This window comes from Bubalus kerabau, chromosome 1 (genome assembly GCF_029407905.1).
Source record: "Bubalus kerabau isolate K-KA32 ecotype Philippines breed swamp buffalo chromosome 1, PCC_UOA_SB_1v2, whole genome shotgun sequence".
In the NCBI taxonomy this organism is placed as follows: Eukaryota; Metazoa; Chordata; class Mammalia; order Artiodactyla; family Bovidae; genus Bubalus; species Bubalus kerabau.
Genome location: NC_073624.1, coordinates 196992779 through 197010438, shown reverse-complemented (window position 1 = coordinate 197010438; position 17660 = coordinate 196992779). Strand labels below are relative to the sequence as shown.

The 17660-nt window shown below is 40.0% G+C and overlaps 1 pseudogene; it reads left to right on the top strand.

The window, feature by feature from the left end:
* Nucleotides 1–16444: 16444 nt before the first annotated feature.
* On the top strand, nucleotides 16445–17207 carry LOC129642111 (securin-like; annotated as a pseudogene).
* Nucleotides 17208–17660: the final 453 nt, after the last annotated feature.

The following is a 17660-nucleotide window of genomic DNA, read 5'->3' as shown; positions in this document are numbered from 1 at the left end:
ATGTTATGCTAAAATACCTTAGCTGTCTGCTTATAAGTTGGGTAACAGAATACTTATGCATGCAGGTGAATGGATGAAAAACACATTTATGTATGTATATGTGTGTAGTGGAAAGACTGAAGAATGAACTACTTATTATACTATAATAATATTATTTGATTGTTTCTGGATAGCAGGGTTATAGGTAATCATTCTCTTATTCAGTGATCATTTCTTATTTTCAGCAAATACAGAGATAGATATGGGTATAGACGATTCCCACAGCTATTTCCCCAGCCTCAACATTTAAACAATCAGTTGTTTCCATCTCTCATCTAAATATTCTGTCCTGGAGGTTCAGCGAAACTCAAATGATTCAACACTGAACTCATTATGCTGCTAAGTCACTTCAGTCGTGTCTGACTCTGGGTGACCCCGGACATGGCAGCCCACCAGACTCCCCTGTCCCTGGGATTCTCCAGGCAAGAACACTGGAGTGGGTTGCCATTTCCTTCTCCAATGCATGAAATGAAAAGTGAAAGTGAAGTCGCTCAGTCGTGTCCGACCCTCAGCGACCCCATGGACTGCAACCCACCAGGCTCCTCCGTCCATGGGATTTTCCAGGCAAAAGTACTGGAGTGGCTCCCCAAATTTCTATTTCCCATATTTTTGTTCATACAATCATTTTCTGTTTGACTACTCAAATCTAGAGTCTGGCAAGTCTAAAGTCATTCTTGGTTTCTGGTCTCTTGCTTCTCACAAGTGATCAGTCCAGTCTGCTGGATAGCGTCCCCTCAGGGTCCACAATCACAGTCCTCCCCTCTTTTATTGGCAGGACCAATATCCCATTCTCTGTTATTTCTTATGCAGACTCCCACATAAGAAATCAGTCAGTCAACAGGTTTTATATTTTTAAAATATATATTTCCTCTCAAATTAAGATATTTGTAAAGAATTTTATTAAAAGTTCTGTCACAACCTCAAATGGGAGTTCAGTTCAGTTCAGTTCAGTCGCTCAGTCATGTCCGACTCTTTGCAGCCCCATGAATCGCAGCACACCAGGACTCCCTGTCCATCACCAACTCCAGGAGTTCACTCAGACTCACGTCCATCGAGTCAGTCATGCCATCCAGCCATCTCATCCTCTGTCATCCCCTTCTCCTTCTGCCCCCAATCCCTCCCAGCATCAGAGTCTTTTCTAATGAGTCAACTCTTCGCATGAGGTGGCCAAAGTACTGGAGTTTCAGCTTTAGCATCATTCCCTCCAAAGAAATCCCAGGGCTGATCTCCTTCAGAATGGACTGGTTGGATCTCCTTGCAGTCCAAGGGACTCTCAAGAGTCTTCTCCAACACCACAGTTCAAAAGCATCAATTCTTCAGTGCTCAGCTTTCTTCACAGTCCGACCCTCACATCCATACATGACCACAGGAAAAACCATAGCCTTGACTAGACGGACCTTTGTTGGCAAAGTAATGTCTCTGCTTTTCAATATGCTATCTAGGTTGGTCATAACTTTCCTTCCAAGGAGTAAGTGTCTTTTAATTTCATGGCTGCAATCACCATCTGCAGTGATTTTGGAGACCCCAAAAATAAAGTCTGTCACTGCTTCTATTGTTTCCCCATCTATTTGTCATGAAGTGATGGGACTAGATGCCATGATCTTCGTTTTCTGAATGTTGAGCTTTAAGCCAACTTTTTCACTCTCCACTTTCACTTTCATCAAGAGGCTTTATAGTTCCTCTTCACTTTCTGCCATAAGGGTGGTGTCATCTCTATATCTGAGGTTATTGATATTTCTCCCGGCAATCTTGATTCTAGCTTGTGCTTCTTCCAGCCCAGCGTTTCTCATGATGTACTCTGCATAGAAGTTAAATAAGCAGGGTGACAATATACAGCCTTGACGTACTCCTTTTCCTATTTGGAACCAGTCTGTTGTTCCATGTCCAGTTCTAACTGTTGCTTCCTGACCTGCATATAGGTTTCTCAAGAGGCAGGTCAGGTGGTCTGGTATTCCCATCTTTTCTTAGATATACTAAATAATGATGAATAATGTTCCTGATCTGTAAATTGTTTTGAGAGTGTAGGTATTTTGAGGTGTAATCTTCATACAGGATGATTAAGTTCATATAAAATTTAATTCCAGATAGTGCTAGCTTGCCATATGTGGTATTCTAAAGATGTTCTTCTCTAGAGTTTACAGTATTTACTAGAATTTTTTATTAAGATAGGTGAACAAAATATTTTTAAAATAAATTTTGTGAAAATTCATCCATACAGCTCAACCAAGTAACCATTGTAGTTGAAATCATTTTAATTTTCAGTGGGTTTGGTCAAGGAAGACACATTTATTGAGAATCAAGCATAGATGTAAAATGCACTATAACAGGATAAACACTGTGCCCATGAATTGTTAGAGCCACTTCGGTAGCAGAGTATCTGATCAGTATAAGTTTTATTTAAAAAGAACTAAATGGTTCAAGTCGTAAATAGTCTTCCCCCCCTCCCACCTTTAAGTAGTTAATGACAGGCATTTTTATAAATTATTTTATATTGCCCATACTTAAAACTTTTCTAATTAATAAATATTAATCACTGAATTATTAAAAAATGTATGCCTGTATAATAATCAAATATGAGCTATACAGGTCACTTCCTGTGTCTCTGGGAGCTATTAAGCAGGCAAGGAGAAATGTATCTTCCCTACAGGATACACTTCCAACTTTCCCAAGAAAAACATCAAAGGAACATATATCTATTTTCCTGCCTCAGAATCTGCTGACATCATCTGAATGAAATGAAGCCATAAAAAGATCTTCTTCCATGCTGATTAAGACTTAGCTAAAAGGGGACTCTGTAATTACTGAAATTATTACCTTAAATTATCCACACTTTGTATTTAAATTTAAACATAAATGTTATTTACAAAACCACTGAAATATTATTCAAATGCAACTTATTGTTTTCTTTTTCTCAAACATAAAAACAAAAATCTTTAGAATTCTTTGAAATTCAATCTGGTAATGATTATTGGATTAAAACCACACTTGGAATAATTTTTCATTTCGAAATGTTTCCTATTTCTGTTTGACAATCCAGAATGGAGGGGAGGGGAGCGGTGGGGAGTGGGAAAGGTGGGTAAACCAAAACTCCCAAAACATGCTTGGGGCTTTTGAGAAAATTGCCTTGTTATTCTTATTTGCTTGAAAGAAAAAGGTAGGAAATCCTAAATGTTAATTTGCTTTTTGGGCTGTCAGTGAATTCTGCCCAGACTAACTTCCATTTACTTATACTTTTAATTTCACCTCTCAGGGATGCTGATAACAAAAGTTTTTATTTTCAGAAGGAACCTAACTTTAAAACGAATGGAGATCCTGGCTATGTCCAAATGATTCTTTCTCCATGTTAACTTTGGAAAATTATTGGGTGTGAGCTATATTATTTACTATCTTATTTACATGTAATAAAGGAACCAGAAGTCCACAGATGTCTAGGCTTGGAAGTGTCTCTACTTAGATGGAGGATTTCATGTATCCTGTGATTTAAGGTAACTGGTATGGATTGTATATGCTAGCAAAGCAAAGGAAACATTATTTTCTACTTTTGCTACTTATAGAGAGTACTGGAAATAATTAGCAGCAAGATCATAGATGAAAAAAAATTAATAAAGCCTTTAATAGTTTTAAACAAAGTGGTACTAGTTTTGTGTGTATATAAGAATTTACAATTTTAAATAATGTGCATGGAAAAGTACCCAAATTTTATATTCACTACTGTGTTAATTTATCTTTGTGTTTTGCATGCTAGAAATTAAAGTACATATAATGCTTCAGGCTCAAATGAATTTGATTATTAGAGATTCTTAAGATTGTTCATAATATCCAATATTAAATACAAAAAAAAATAAACCTTAGGGTTTCATTGGTTCTGGTGTTTTGTGATATGAACTCAAGTTCCCTAAAGAAATGAGATGTGTCAAGCAGTACTTTAAACACAGCCTTTTAAAAACACAGGGAATGATTATTTCAGCAAGTTTTCGTTTTCAGCAGTAACATATGCAGTGGCAGCTGTGTACTGGAGCTTGGAGACCAGGGATCCTTTGGAACCCAATAAGGAAACTGTGACTTGCATGTAAAGCGCAAAAGAATCGCTTTTCCCTAGTTCTAAATTATGCTGAGACTTCAGGGGGATAAAAGAGACAAAGAAACATATTGCAGTTTCTATCTGATGATCTACAGAAAACCAAGCAAATTAAGATGAAATTAATTATATGGAAAATATCCACCCCCAACCCTGTGATCCTTCAAGTAATATTGAAAAATCTTTCTTTCCTGCAGCAGGCAGTGTAGTGACTAGCTACATTTCTTTGCTCATTAAATAATAACTTTTTTTATTGTGTCTTTTCAACATCATCAAAACATTCAAGGCCAAGGGAAAGACAAAGGAGAAAATTTACTCCTCAGGTGTTGACTCTATTTCAAAGTCACTCAAGCACTGCTCCCTTGCTCTGTGACAGCCTTAGAACACTATTTAATTACAAGCTGTAGCCATGGGGGATCATGTTTTAATCTGTGTATAAACAAAGGGATAAAATAAAAACAGCACATTTGCAGATTCTAAAGATGCTGCTTTTATAATCTGATACCAGGAATTATTACCATCATATTATTTGCTTTCCATAATGGAAAAGAATGGGGCACATCTGCACATAAAGCCAGGCCACCCCATTACAAATGACACACAATTAACATGAAAATCACACCCTCAAGTAGCAAAAGCAAGAAATCTCAGAATGCCATCAGTTCAGTCATTCAGTCGTGTCCGACTCTGTGACCCCCATGGACTGCAGCATGCCAGGCTTCCCCGTCCATCACCACTTCCTGGAGCTTGCTCAAACTCATGTCCATTGAGTCAGTGATGCCATCCAACCATCTCATACTCTGTGCCCCCTTCTCCTCCTGCCTTCAATCTTTCCCAGCACCAGAATGCCATAAGATGAAGTATTTAATGTTAGCTTTCATATATTAAAAGAGGCACATCGGCACATTATTCTTTCCAAAGAACCAGATTCATTTTGTTGTCTTCAAATAGGAAAAGAATCACAAGGTGAGCTCTACTTTGTACCCACAGTCTAGTCCCATTCTAGGTGGGCTTCTGGAATCTAAAGGAGAGGCCATAATTCTGCCTTGTTTGGTTTTCTGAAGGGGAAAATTGCTTTGGAGAAGAAAGGTTGCCACAGTCACCGTGCTAGTATCTAGATGCACACAAGAGCCCATAAAATTCCCCCACAATCTAATGACTTGTGGTAACCAACCTGCCAGCCACCTGAAGCATTTAGCACACCTCAATAAAAACTGTATTACTTTAACATCAGATGTGATTAAAGCTTTATGCTCACATTTAATTAAGGCTATCTGCATTTTTTCTGTTGATGCTTTTCTTTTGAGCATTAGTTTTGCATGTTTAAAAAAGACAAGCTAATTTTAAACAGTCAGGAAGATACTAGATTCTAGAAATTGTATAAAATAGCTTATAAACAATGATATTTTCCAAATCTGTGGGGCAAAGAAAAATCTTCTACTAACCTCTGTCTACCTGCAACATACCAAGTGAAGGAAAATGTTACCGTCAGATTATCAGCCTGCAGTACTGGTATACTGTTCATAGGGTTCTCAAGGCAAGAATACTCTGGGAGATAGTGAAGGACAGGGAAGTTGGTGTGCTGCAGTCCATTGGGTCACAGAGAGTCGGACACAACTTAGTGACTGAACAACGAGGTGCTAGTATACCGGTGTTAGATGATAGAGGACTGAGGAATCTGATTTTCACATGACCTTTTCTCCCTCCAAAAGGAGTGATATATTAATACAAATTTTCATGAAAAAAGTCCATATAGCAAGACAGATGCATAACTGAATGATCTTCTTATTGTTCCCTGCTGCTGCTAAGTCGCTTCAGTCGTGTCCGACTCTGTGTGACCCCATAGACGGCAGCCCATGAGGCTCCCCCATCCCTGGGGATTCTCCAGGCAAGAACACTGGAGTGGGTTGCCATTTCCTTCTCCAATGTAGGAAAGTGAAAAGTGAAAGTGAAGTCGCTCAGTCGTATCCAACTTAGCGACCCCATGGACTGCAGCCTACCAGGTTCCTCTGTCCATGGGATTCTCCAGGCAAGAGTACTGGAGTGGGGTGCCATTGCCTTCTCCTAGAACAGTTCAAAACCAGTAATTCCTATTACTGGGGGAAAAAAAAAACACAAAAAACAAAACACATTCCTTTAGAATAGGACCACTGGTACTATGAACAGAGAAGTGAGAATTTATTCATGTTTGACAAATATCCAATCAATGCTTAGATCAATAACAGCCATATTGGAAGGTGTCAGCAATACTTGGCATAATCTCCCAAACTTTAGTACCCATTTTTTTTTTTTGACCACAAGAACATAAGTACGCTGATTTTGGGTCTCACCTAGGGTCAGTCAGACCTAATAGTTGGGCAATATTTGTTGAAGTCTAACAGGCAATAGAATGAGAGCAATGTAAGTAAAAAATTCACATGGGAAATTATCTCATCCTCACTGAGGTTTGCATTTGGTTCCTTCACAACTGCAGGGCAATGGAACACCTGGGGAGATGATCTGGTAATATATTCTGACATTTTATAGCTGAATACTAAGGGAATGTACTTCAAACTGTGTGTAAAAGAGCGAAAAAAGTTCAATTCTATTCACTGTAAAGAACTGGAAAACATTTCATCTCACTGTCTATTTCATGTGTATGTATACGTGATATGCTAGTATCTATACTTAGACTTCCCAGGTGGTGCAGTGGTAAAGAATCCCAGTGCAAGAGACTCTGGTCCAATCCCTGGGTCAGGAAGATCTCCTGGAGTAGGAAATGGCAACCCGCTCTAGTATTTCTGCCTGGAAACTTCCATGGACATGGAGAAGCTTGGTGGGTTACAGCCCATGGAATTGCAAAGAGTCAGACATGACTGAACAACTGAACGTACACACACTTGATATGAATGACATAAATTAGTATAGGCATAAATGAATACTAATGCCTATACTGGATAGAGAAAATGAATGATTTGACTTGCTTTATTGATTGGTTTACAAATTATGTTTACTGTCACATAGAAATTCTGACGACCATGAACATGGCTAGTTGATTTGCTACATTAATCTGATAGCCTCAGAGCTTAATTTCTCTGAGTTCTATCCAAAGTGATAGGATGCCTGGATTCTCCACCACTATGGTAGTCCTGAAATACTGCCACTTCAGCAAAACTATTAATATCTACTTCCCTAAAACACAATTATTGCAATAACTCCCCACCAGGAAATTTAATTAATATTCCCAGGTAGAGAACATAACTTTAAGTATAACTGAAACCCTTCAACATGGCATAAAAATCTCAAAAATCACTGCTTCAAGAAAATATGTAATTCAAAAGTACCTGTTCAGGATGTTGCTATAAATAAATATTCCTTGTCTGTCTTATCATCAGATGGAGTTAGGACAGAGGCATGACACTGGGGAGGTACGGTATAAAAATGACTCTAGCCTATGAAAGGCAACTTTTATTAAAAGTTGGAGAGAACCTCTGAAAATCTTTACTTATAAGCAATCTGAAAGCTTTGCCTTTCCCATTGAATACTTCTGTCATATACACACCATACAATGGATACAGTGATCAAAAACGGAAGCGTGTGAGCTTTACTCAGGAAGCATAGAAAATGCAATCCAACTTCTTCTAGCTGATGTTTTATTGATAAAAATCAGAAAGTAAACCTTCCATGAACTTGTAATTAGTTTACCATGCAAAGTGTTGACAAAAGCTTTAGTTCAACACCCTGGATTTTCCCCATGCCTGGCTGAATGAGAACAGTTCTTAGTGGCAATCATGCTGGGTCATGAAACTAATTGTGCTTTGTGAGGGTGAAAATTCTCAATTTCTGAGCAGGGGACACTGCCACATGACGGATGAATGTTAGAAATGTGGTGTGCTGTGCTCTTTCATCTCTGTCACTGGATATTTATTCTGACTAGGCCTCTAAATTATTCATTTTCTTTAAGCAATCAATATTAATAATCTGATTTGCTCCCTGGCATTTTTTAGTCACACTTCTGTTTAACTGACTGTAAATAAAGGTCACTCAGAGGCTTCCTGCTGCTGTTCGGAAGGTCCTTGCCTAATTAATTCCCAACACTTTTTTTCCCTATGACTGTGATTAGCAGTTGCAATCAAGTTCGGCAATTAGCTGCCTCCTTGCGCTGTGACTTGCTCAGTGCAAGCCCCCAGGATGAGGCTCCTTTAGGTCATTCAGTCATCATTCTAAAAAGAGACCTGAGGAGGGAGGATTTATTTTTCAATTCAAGGTTTACAAATTTGCAGATAATTATAGAGGAGATTATTAAGCCCATCTGCCAGTTGCTTCAGTAATCTCCTTGTTTAGGGTTCTCAAATCCTGAGCATCTAGGGAAGAAGTATAGCTTGCTAGTACTCTGCAATCAGAAGGGTTGGGGTGGCAATCTAGGGTTCACCATGAATAGGTTCTTTGACCTATGGCCAATTATTCACTATTTCTTTTAATGAAGAGTGGCACTTTCTCAGAGTTTATAGTGAAGATTTAATGACGGTAAGTTCATAAATGGATTCTACAGACGTTTAAGAAATGGAAAAGTTCTAGGTGTAGGCTGTTTTGAATTAAAACAGATCAGGTGGACAAAGAAGATGAATCTGTAAGTAAACCCTTAAGGTGTGAGTATTGCTGTGAGGAGAAAGAAGAGGGTGTTATGAGAGGGGATTGCACTTTAGACTGGGTGGTCCAGGAGAGCCTTACTGACAAAGGAGATTCAGTTTTATGTGTTCCAGGAGCAGCAAAGGAGTCTGTATGTCTGTTGTATAGCTTGATAGGCAGAGGGCACAGTAAGAAATGAACTTGAGGGGGTACTTTCTGCCAGTTTACTCATTTGGGGAACAGGACATCAGAATGATAAGGGACTGGGTTCAAATCCCAATGTCACCACTTATGAAATGCATGACACTGAACAAAACCATTTAACCTCTTCATACCTCTTTTTCTGCCTCATTGGATTGTTGAGGACATTAAATAAGATAATTATACGTAAAGCTTTCAATCAAGACTTAAAACAGTAAGCACCTGCTGATATTAAGTATTATCCCTGGATGTGGATAAAGAATCTGGATTTTATTAATTATGGTTAGACGGGTCAGGAGCATTTTAAAACACTTTTAAAAGTCAGGGAGATTATAGTGTGAATGATAGTATTGGAAGGGAAAAAGGTAAAAACGTGGATTATGACTGAAAGACTATTTTAGAAATTCAAACTCTTGATCTAAGTCAACAAAAGTGGATATGAAAATTGCCATAAAGAGATAAATCAGACAGTGTCCAATATACAGTAAAAGTTCAATAAATGTTAATTATCATGACTCTGATTATTTACTCATCTACTAATCGCCTTTTGATGAACTTGTACCAGTGATGATGGATACTTGCTTAACACAGAAGTATCATTATTCACCTAAAGTATGTTTTCAGTGATCCTCATAGTGCCAAGTATAGAAGAGAAAATGGGTTACATAATCATTCACCTTCTAAAAATATGAAGATGTTGGAAGGCAGCCGAAGAGGAATATTCCTGTGTTACTCCAGGTTGTAGATGGCAATGAGGCAGATTCAAACAGGCAGTGCTGGAAGTACGTACAAACTAGGGAGGAGTCAGGACCTGACTTGTTAAATGTGGGATCTGAAGCAGTGAAGGACAGTCATTTGGGTCAGTAGTGAGGCAAGAATAAGTAAGGCCCAGGAATCAGGAGGACAGCAAGATGAGGAACAATGGGGTCAAAGCAGTGAAGAGATAAGATCCATTCATTCATTCAATAATTGCTTATTGAATGCTTACTATATGTCTGTTACCCTTACAGGAGCTGGGGCTTCAGACATGAGAGGCAAAAATCTGTAGCATCATAGAGATTATATTTTAGAATGGGAAAGCAGACAAGTGATAAGACAGTAAACTATCATGTTAGAAAATAGTAAGGTAAATACAGAAAAAATAAAGCAGGAATGGACTACTGTTTGATGACTTTTACATTGCCTGGTGAGATAGAAAGCACTAGAAGGTCCCAAACAGAGGAGTGACATGATTCATCTTTTAAAAAGATTCCTTTTGTTAAGAATAGGTCACATGAGGCAAAGGAGGTTAGTTAAGAGGCTACTGCAAAAGTTGAAATGATGGTGGCTAGAACATGAATGGTGCAGAGCAGGGGCTGAAAAGAGTTGGAGTCTGGATGTGGCTTGCAAGTAGTGCTAGTTGAATTTACTTCTGAATTGAAGGTGGGATGTGAGAGAAAGAGACAAGAACCTAGTGGTGGACCCAGGCTTGCACCAGGTTAGGAGAGCTGACTGTGCCCTGGCTTCTTACCTTGGACCACAGTAAGGTCACACCAATGGCTTCTAGTCATGGTGAGAATATTTGCACAGTGGAAATCAGCAAACTCAACAAGTAATTTTCTTTTTTTTCCTGGATAGTTGACTGTGGAGCATTTACTGGCACCTCATCAGATAATTCAAAAGTTACCCTAAGACTTTTGGCCTTCAATGGGAAGGAGGAATTGCTGCCAATCAAGATGGAAAATGCTTTGCATGTACCATGTTTATGAGATGGACACGTGGGGTCAAATTTTGGATGTTTAAGGAGTGCAGGTTTGAATTTGGGGTGGCAGCAGCATATATGTGTGGGACTTAAAGTCAGGGGATTGGATGAAATTAAGAACTGGTTTCTGGAGTACTTAGACATTAAGAGAGAGCAGATGAGGAGGGACCAGCAAAGGAGAATGAGGAGTATTAATATGTGTCTAGGAGTGATACACGGAGAAGACAATGGCACCCCACTCCAGTACTCTTGCCTGGAAAATCCATGGACAGAGGAGCCTGGTAGGCTGCTATCCATGGGGTCGCTAAGAGTCAGACACAACTGAGCGACTTCACTTTCACTTTTCACTTTCATGCGTTGGAGAAGGAAATGGCAACCCACTCCAGTGTTCTTGCCTGGAGAATCCCAGGGACGGGGGAGCCTGATGGGCTGCAGTCTATGGGGTGGCACAGAGTCGGACACGACTGAAGCGACTTAGCAGCAGCGGCAGCAAGAGCAGGTTTCAAAGGTGTGCCATATCACCAAAATGAATCTGATCATTCACAAGAAAATCATAGGCTGTCATCCTCTTTCAGACCCCCCAGCTGGGCCTGAGCAGGAAAGTGTTTTTTGGGGGACTTAAGGGTGGCATTTGAAGGTCTTGGTCTGTAGAGTGTATGGAGGGCAATCATATCCCGAAGGAGATATACACATCTACAGATTGGCCCCAACAGTAACTGGAGCAGCTGAAAGGAGGGAAGAATTCCTGGAAAGAATTTATTTGTTTAGAAGGATTGGCATATTATCAGAAGCATTTTGAAGACAAAGAAAATTCCTTTTGGTGAAGTGTCCTCTCCAATGTGTTTAAATGGGAAACTATACTTTTCTAAGACAATCATAACATTGAGGAGTGAAGGAGGAGCCAGTTTTTACTACTGGCACGGGAGATCCCTCTTTTCCTGACAGCTCTGAGTCAAAGCAAGGGTGCCACTGTACCAGCAGATAGGTCTCTTTTTGCCTTTCTGTTCTGTTCCGCTTGTTCATTTAATCTCACAGGGGATCTGACAGCTTCCTCCAGCTCCTAAAGCAATTCTTTAGCACTCATTGAAAAGCACAGTAAGAGAGAAGAAAGATGCTAATGGCGGCTTACCTGCAGAAACCTGCTATGAGCTATGTGGGCAACATTCACCTGCTTTCCAAGTGTCTACGGCATAGAATGAGGACTAGAAGTAACAATTCCAACACTCTGTCTTTATGACAGCTCAGCTAATGAATGCAAATGTTCAGCATAACCCATTTACTGGACAGTGGATGATTCATATCATGGGGATGTGTTACAGAAAATGTCAAGTGCTTTTAACTTATGGACTGCATATACACTTCATGTAGCTCTATTCTTTTCTTCCTGACATACAGAACAGGTGATAGGTATCTCCTCTAGTATATCCTTTGTGGATGGAAAAGACATTTTGACAATCTACATGATTCTGCCTTCAGATAAGCATATTTTTTTGTGCTCACTAGATAATCAAAAGATTCTTTTCACCCAACTGGACATTTTCTCCAGTGACAATCCAAGGCAGAAGACCTGTTAGAGAAGGTATTTACACAGAGGATTCTGTAACTTAAATAACTTGTTACCATCTCCTCATGAACACCACCCACAGAACTGATCTCCAGAAACCCCCAGCCTTCTGTCCTAACGTCTCAGGCACTGACTGCTAAAGGCTGACCATTTCTGCCTTCTCTGGAGGGCAGGTGTCTGTAAGGACTCAATCTTTCCTACCTACTCACTTGGCCTTCCTGATGAAACCCAAAGCTGTCCTGATGACCACAGAAAAAGAAGAGGCTAATTTAGATTCTGGATTCTAGGACTAATAGAAGTTCTTTTTCCAAAAGAATATTTTTTGAAGAAGAAAATGCTCTACATTTGCACTAACTTGTATGATAGCTTCCAAGCATAAGTGGCTATCGAGCAAGTGAAGTGTGGGTAGTCTGACAGCATTTAAATTTTTAACTTTATTTTGTTAGAGTTAATTTAAATGCTTAATAACCACATTCCCAGGAGCTATCCTACTGGGCACCCGAATAGATGCAAAGTCTTCTAAGCCTCTGTTCCAAGGCTTGAAAAGCTTATTTCAGTCCTTAATGGAAACTCTCAACACTGAGGTTTCCCATAAGAATACACCTAGACAGAATCTGCCTTAAAAGATAAATCTGTAGTCTTAGCAGCTAGGCTCTAAGGAATTTGTGTTCATTCCATCTCCAAGATACCAGACCATTCATGCTTCTGAGCTGCTGTCCTAATATTAGGTGTTTAGGACTTGAGAGTATATGACTCCAAGAATCCCTATCCTTATTTTATGTTACCTCCTGGATAAATGGGCTTCCCTGATAGCTCACCTGGTAAAGAATCAGCCTGCAATGCAGGAGACCCCAATTCAATTTCTGGATCAGGAAAATCCCCTGGAGAAGGGATAGGCTACCCACTCCAGTATTCTTGGGCTTCCCTGGTGGCTCAGATGGTAAAGAATGAGACTACAATGTGGGAGACCTGGGTTCAATCCCTGGGTTGGGAAGATCCCTTGGAGGAGGGCATGGCAACCCACTCCAGTATTCTTGCTGGAGAATCCCCATGGACAGAGAAGCCTAGCAGTCTACAGTCCACAGGGTCACAAAGAGTCAGACATGACTGAGCAACTAAACACACACACACACCTGGATAAATAATGCACTCTGGAGTTGTGCATTACTGGTGTTACACAAAATATTTGATGAAATTTTCTGTATTGGAGAGAAAGAACTCTCCTTCTTTTGGGGGCTTCTGTAGTCATAAGTCAGGGAGGGGAAACTGTGAAAGGGAGAGTGAAGGTGGGGGATCCTACCTGAACTGTGCCCCCAGGGCATTTTAGACACATCACTTCCTAGTCACCTTAGCGTATGTGCATCCTGACTGCCTCGTCCCATGTGTCTCTCAAGATAAAAAAGAGCTAGGAGCCAGATATGACTTGCTGTGTGGCTGAATGCCAGTCACTCAGATCTCTTAAGTCAGCACCTTTCCCTCAGTGAGATAGACTTGGTTGGTTCATGGGCTCATGAAAAAGGAACATCCCCTGAGTTTTAGAGTCCTGGATTTTCCATGTATGAGGTAACTCAGCGTACCTGGAGTTAAGTTGAGAGAACCAAATAAAATAATGGATGTACAATATTATTAAGTATGTTATAAAGAGCAAAAAACCATCTTTCAGATGTATAGGCTATGTGTACTCTCTTTAGGAGCTAAAGTTTGCTTTTTCAGGTCAGCAATATGAGATCTAGGACAGGATGAATAAAGCAGGCTGGAGCCAGGCTGAACGGTACCACTCCTGCTCTCTGCACCCCTTTTGGCCTAGAGTTGAGTCAGTAGTGGTTTATCATGTGGCTTTAGTGTCTACTTTCACTTCAGCTTTCATGGGGGACCCTTCACCCCTTTTGGAGAAGGAAATAGAAGCCCACTCCAGTATTCTTCTCAACATTCAAAAAACTAAGATCATGGCATCTAGTCCCATCATTTCATGGCAAATAGAAGGGGAAAAAATGGAATCGGTGACAGATTTTATTTTCCTGCACTCCAAAATCACAGTGACTATAGCCATGAAATTAAAAGGTGCTTTCTCCTTGGGGGAAAAGCTAGAACAAACTTAGACAGTGTATTAAAAAGCAGGGCCATCACTTTGCTGACAAAGGTCCGTCTAGTCAAAGCTATGGTTTTTCCAGTAGTCATGTATAGATATGAATTAGAACATAAAAAAGGCTAAGCGTTGAAGAACTGATGTTTTTAAATTGTGGTGTTGAAGATTTTTGAGAGTCTTGGACTCTTGGACTGCAAGGAGATCAAACCAGTCAATTAACCCTGAATATTCATTGGAAAGACTGATGTTGAAGCTGAAGCTCCAATACTTTGGCCACCTGATGCTGGGAAAGATTGAAGGCAAAAGGAGAAGGGGGCAGCAGAGGATGAGATGGTTAGGTAGCATCACTAACACAATCACTATCAAATTTGTGGACATGAATTGGAGCAAACTCGGGGAGACAGTGGAGAACAGAGGAGCAGAGGAGCCTGGCCTGCTATGGTTCATGGGGTTGCACAGAGTTTGATATGACTCAGCGAATGAACAACAACAACATCAATATTCCCATCCCCAAGGTACCCACCCACTGGTGATAAGTCATCATCCCAAACCCCTTCCTCCTCCAATACATATATACCCAACCAATGCCTGCTCTATTCTATATCCACAGGCCCTGACTACAATTATAAGTGCAAAAAAAAAAAAAAAAAAATCACTGTTTTCAAGAGAAAGTTTCTGTCCATGATCTCCTTCAGAGCTGGGCTGTCATAGAATGAGAGATCTGGCCTCAGCCAGGAATCAATTATCATGATCCAAGGTTTGAATCCAGTTCCCATTTGGTGGCTGGAGAATGACATACATACTACCTGAAGATATACTCCAAGTCTGTAAAGAGTATGTTCTTCTTCCCTTCTTATCTTTGCCAAAGCCTTTCCTCTGTTCCTTGTTTGTTTAGGCCTATCCCACTTCAGGAAGGAAGAGCAGAAAAGAGGAATTGCCTTACCACTACTCCCACCGTGGGTCCATAGTGTCCAGTAGATAGCCATGGTTACTATACGTACATATTCACACTCACACAGAGCTGTATGCATCCTTTCTAGTGTTGAGTCAGAAGAGTGTTGAGATAGTCTACGATAAGAGCCACTGAGCATGCATCGCTTTCATTTAGGTGGGAGATAAACAGGCACACAGGAGCCTATCTGGAAATTCTGGGCTTCTTACTGCGGTAGAGTATGTACATGGGTGAAAGGCAGGGAAGTGGTGTACAGCCATATAAAATTTCATTAAGTCTAAGCTAAGAGGCGGGGAACAGGGCCCATCCCCCAGCTTCATTAGGACAGAGCGGGGCAGCTATTTCCTCCCATGAAGATTCAGGGTTATGGGTTCTTCCCACCTTTCTGAAGTCATGCTGAGTCACTCCCAAACTTCCAGTTTCCACTTTTATGATATGCAAAGCTATTTAGTCTCCTACCTCCTAGAATGTAATTAGGGAATTTCTGGCCCTATTATGTCCAAGTAACTCTACTACCATGCAAAGCTGTTCAAGGAGCAGATCTTGAACCTGCCAGGTCTTGAGATTGCGTCTTTTTTGTTTTCTCACTTTGATAAACCCCTAAAATTCTTTTTATACTAAACTTTCAAAGTAAAATTTTTTGAGGGGGATGACAGTATTCTAAAAACTTAATATTTAAGATATATGATATAATCAATCAGGTGCAAACAGTTCTATGAAGTACATTACTATGAAGTGAAATTTACAAAATTGTAATACAGTAAGTAGATTAAACTTTCATATTAATATTGAAATAAATGAATTGTACATTGTAGGTATCACTGTAACTTGTGCTGCTTGCATAAAATATTTAAATAGGGAACACATTACAATGTTACATCTGAGCATTAAAAAAAAGTCATTCAAATTGAATTGACCCAGTTACACTGACTAGATCTGATTAAATCTGATACACTTATTTATAAAGTAAGTCTGACGTGGATATGAAAAGGCAACAATAGTATCTCACAGAAATTAAATGTTAAAGTGACATGTCTTAGAAATAATAAAGTAGCATTTTATGAAAAATATATTTTATACTGCTTCAGTTTTAAAATTTAAATTAGGTAGAATTTATAATTTCTCAGTCACACTACCACATTTTAAGTGCTCAATAGCCACATGTGAACAGCACAGGTGTAGAAGAAAGCATGGAGAAGAGTCTTGTGAGAGTTTGGCTGTTACTCCGAACTTGATCCAGAATGGCTACTCTGATCTATGTTGATAAGCAAAATGGAGAACCAGGCATCCATGTGGCTCCTAAGGACGGGCTGAAGCTGGAGTCTGTGCTTTCAGTCAAAGCTTTGGATGGGAGATCTTAGGTTTCAACACCATGTGTTGGCAAAATGTTTGATGCTCCACCAGCTTTACCAAAAACTGCGAGAAAGGCTTTGGGAACTGTCAACAGAGCTACAGAAAAATCAGTTAAGACGAATGGACCGCTCAAACAGAAACAGACAACTTCCTCTACCAAAAAGATTACTGAGAAGACTGTTAAAGCAAAAAGTTCGGTTCCTGCCTCAGATGACACCTATCCAGAAATAGAAAAATTCTTTCCCTTCAATCCATTAGATTTTGAGAGTTTTGACCTGCCTGAGGAGCACCAGATCACCCACCTCCCCTTGAATGGAGTTCCTCTCATGATCTTTGATGAGGAGAGGAAGCTTGAGCAGCTGTTACACATGGGCCCCCCTTCGCCTCTGAAAATGCCTCCTCTGCTGTGGGAGTCTAATCTGTTTCAGTCTCCCTCAAGCATTCTGTCGACTCTGGATGTTGAATTGCCACCTGTTTGCTGTGACTTAGATGTTTAAATTTCTTAGCACTTTATAGTTTGGGTATGTATTAATGGTTTGTATTAATAAAGCAATTATTTGTTTAACAGGAAAAAAAAGAAAGAAAGCATGAAGACTAGATTGCCTCATCTATGCCTCCTCTCAGTTGTGTTATGGTGGTAGTCATGGTGGGCAGATGGGAAAGGTAAGATCCCAGAGCTGCTTCTCAAGCTCTAACTCATGATTTCTGATAAATAAGAGACAGGAATCATAGTTTTTTGCCATAAAAGGAATGACTGAGTTAAGATCTTGTTGACTGGATTTCTTTATTCTAAGCACTTTCCAATGCCTAATGTGTTTCTAGACTATTCTTAATGAGAGAAGTGCTGCTGCTGCTGCTGCTAAGTCACTTCAGTCATGTCTGACTCTGTGTGAGCCCATAGACGGCAGTCCACCAGGTTCCCCCGTCCCTGGGATTCTCCAGGCAAGAACACTGGAGTGGGTTGCCATTTCCTTCTCCAATGCATGAAAGTGAAAAGTGAAAGTGAAGTTGCTCAGTCGTGTCCAACCCTCAGTGACC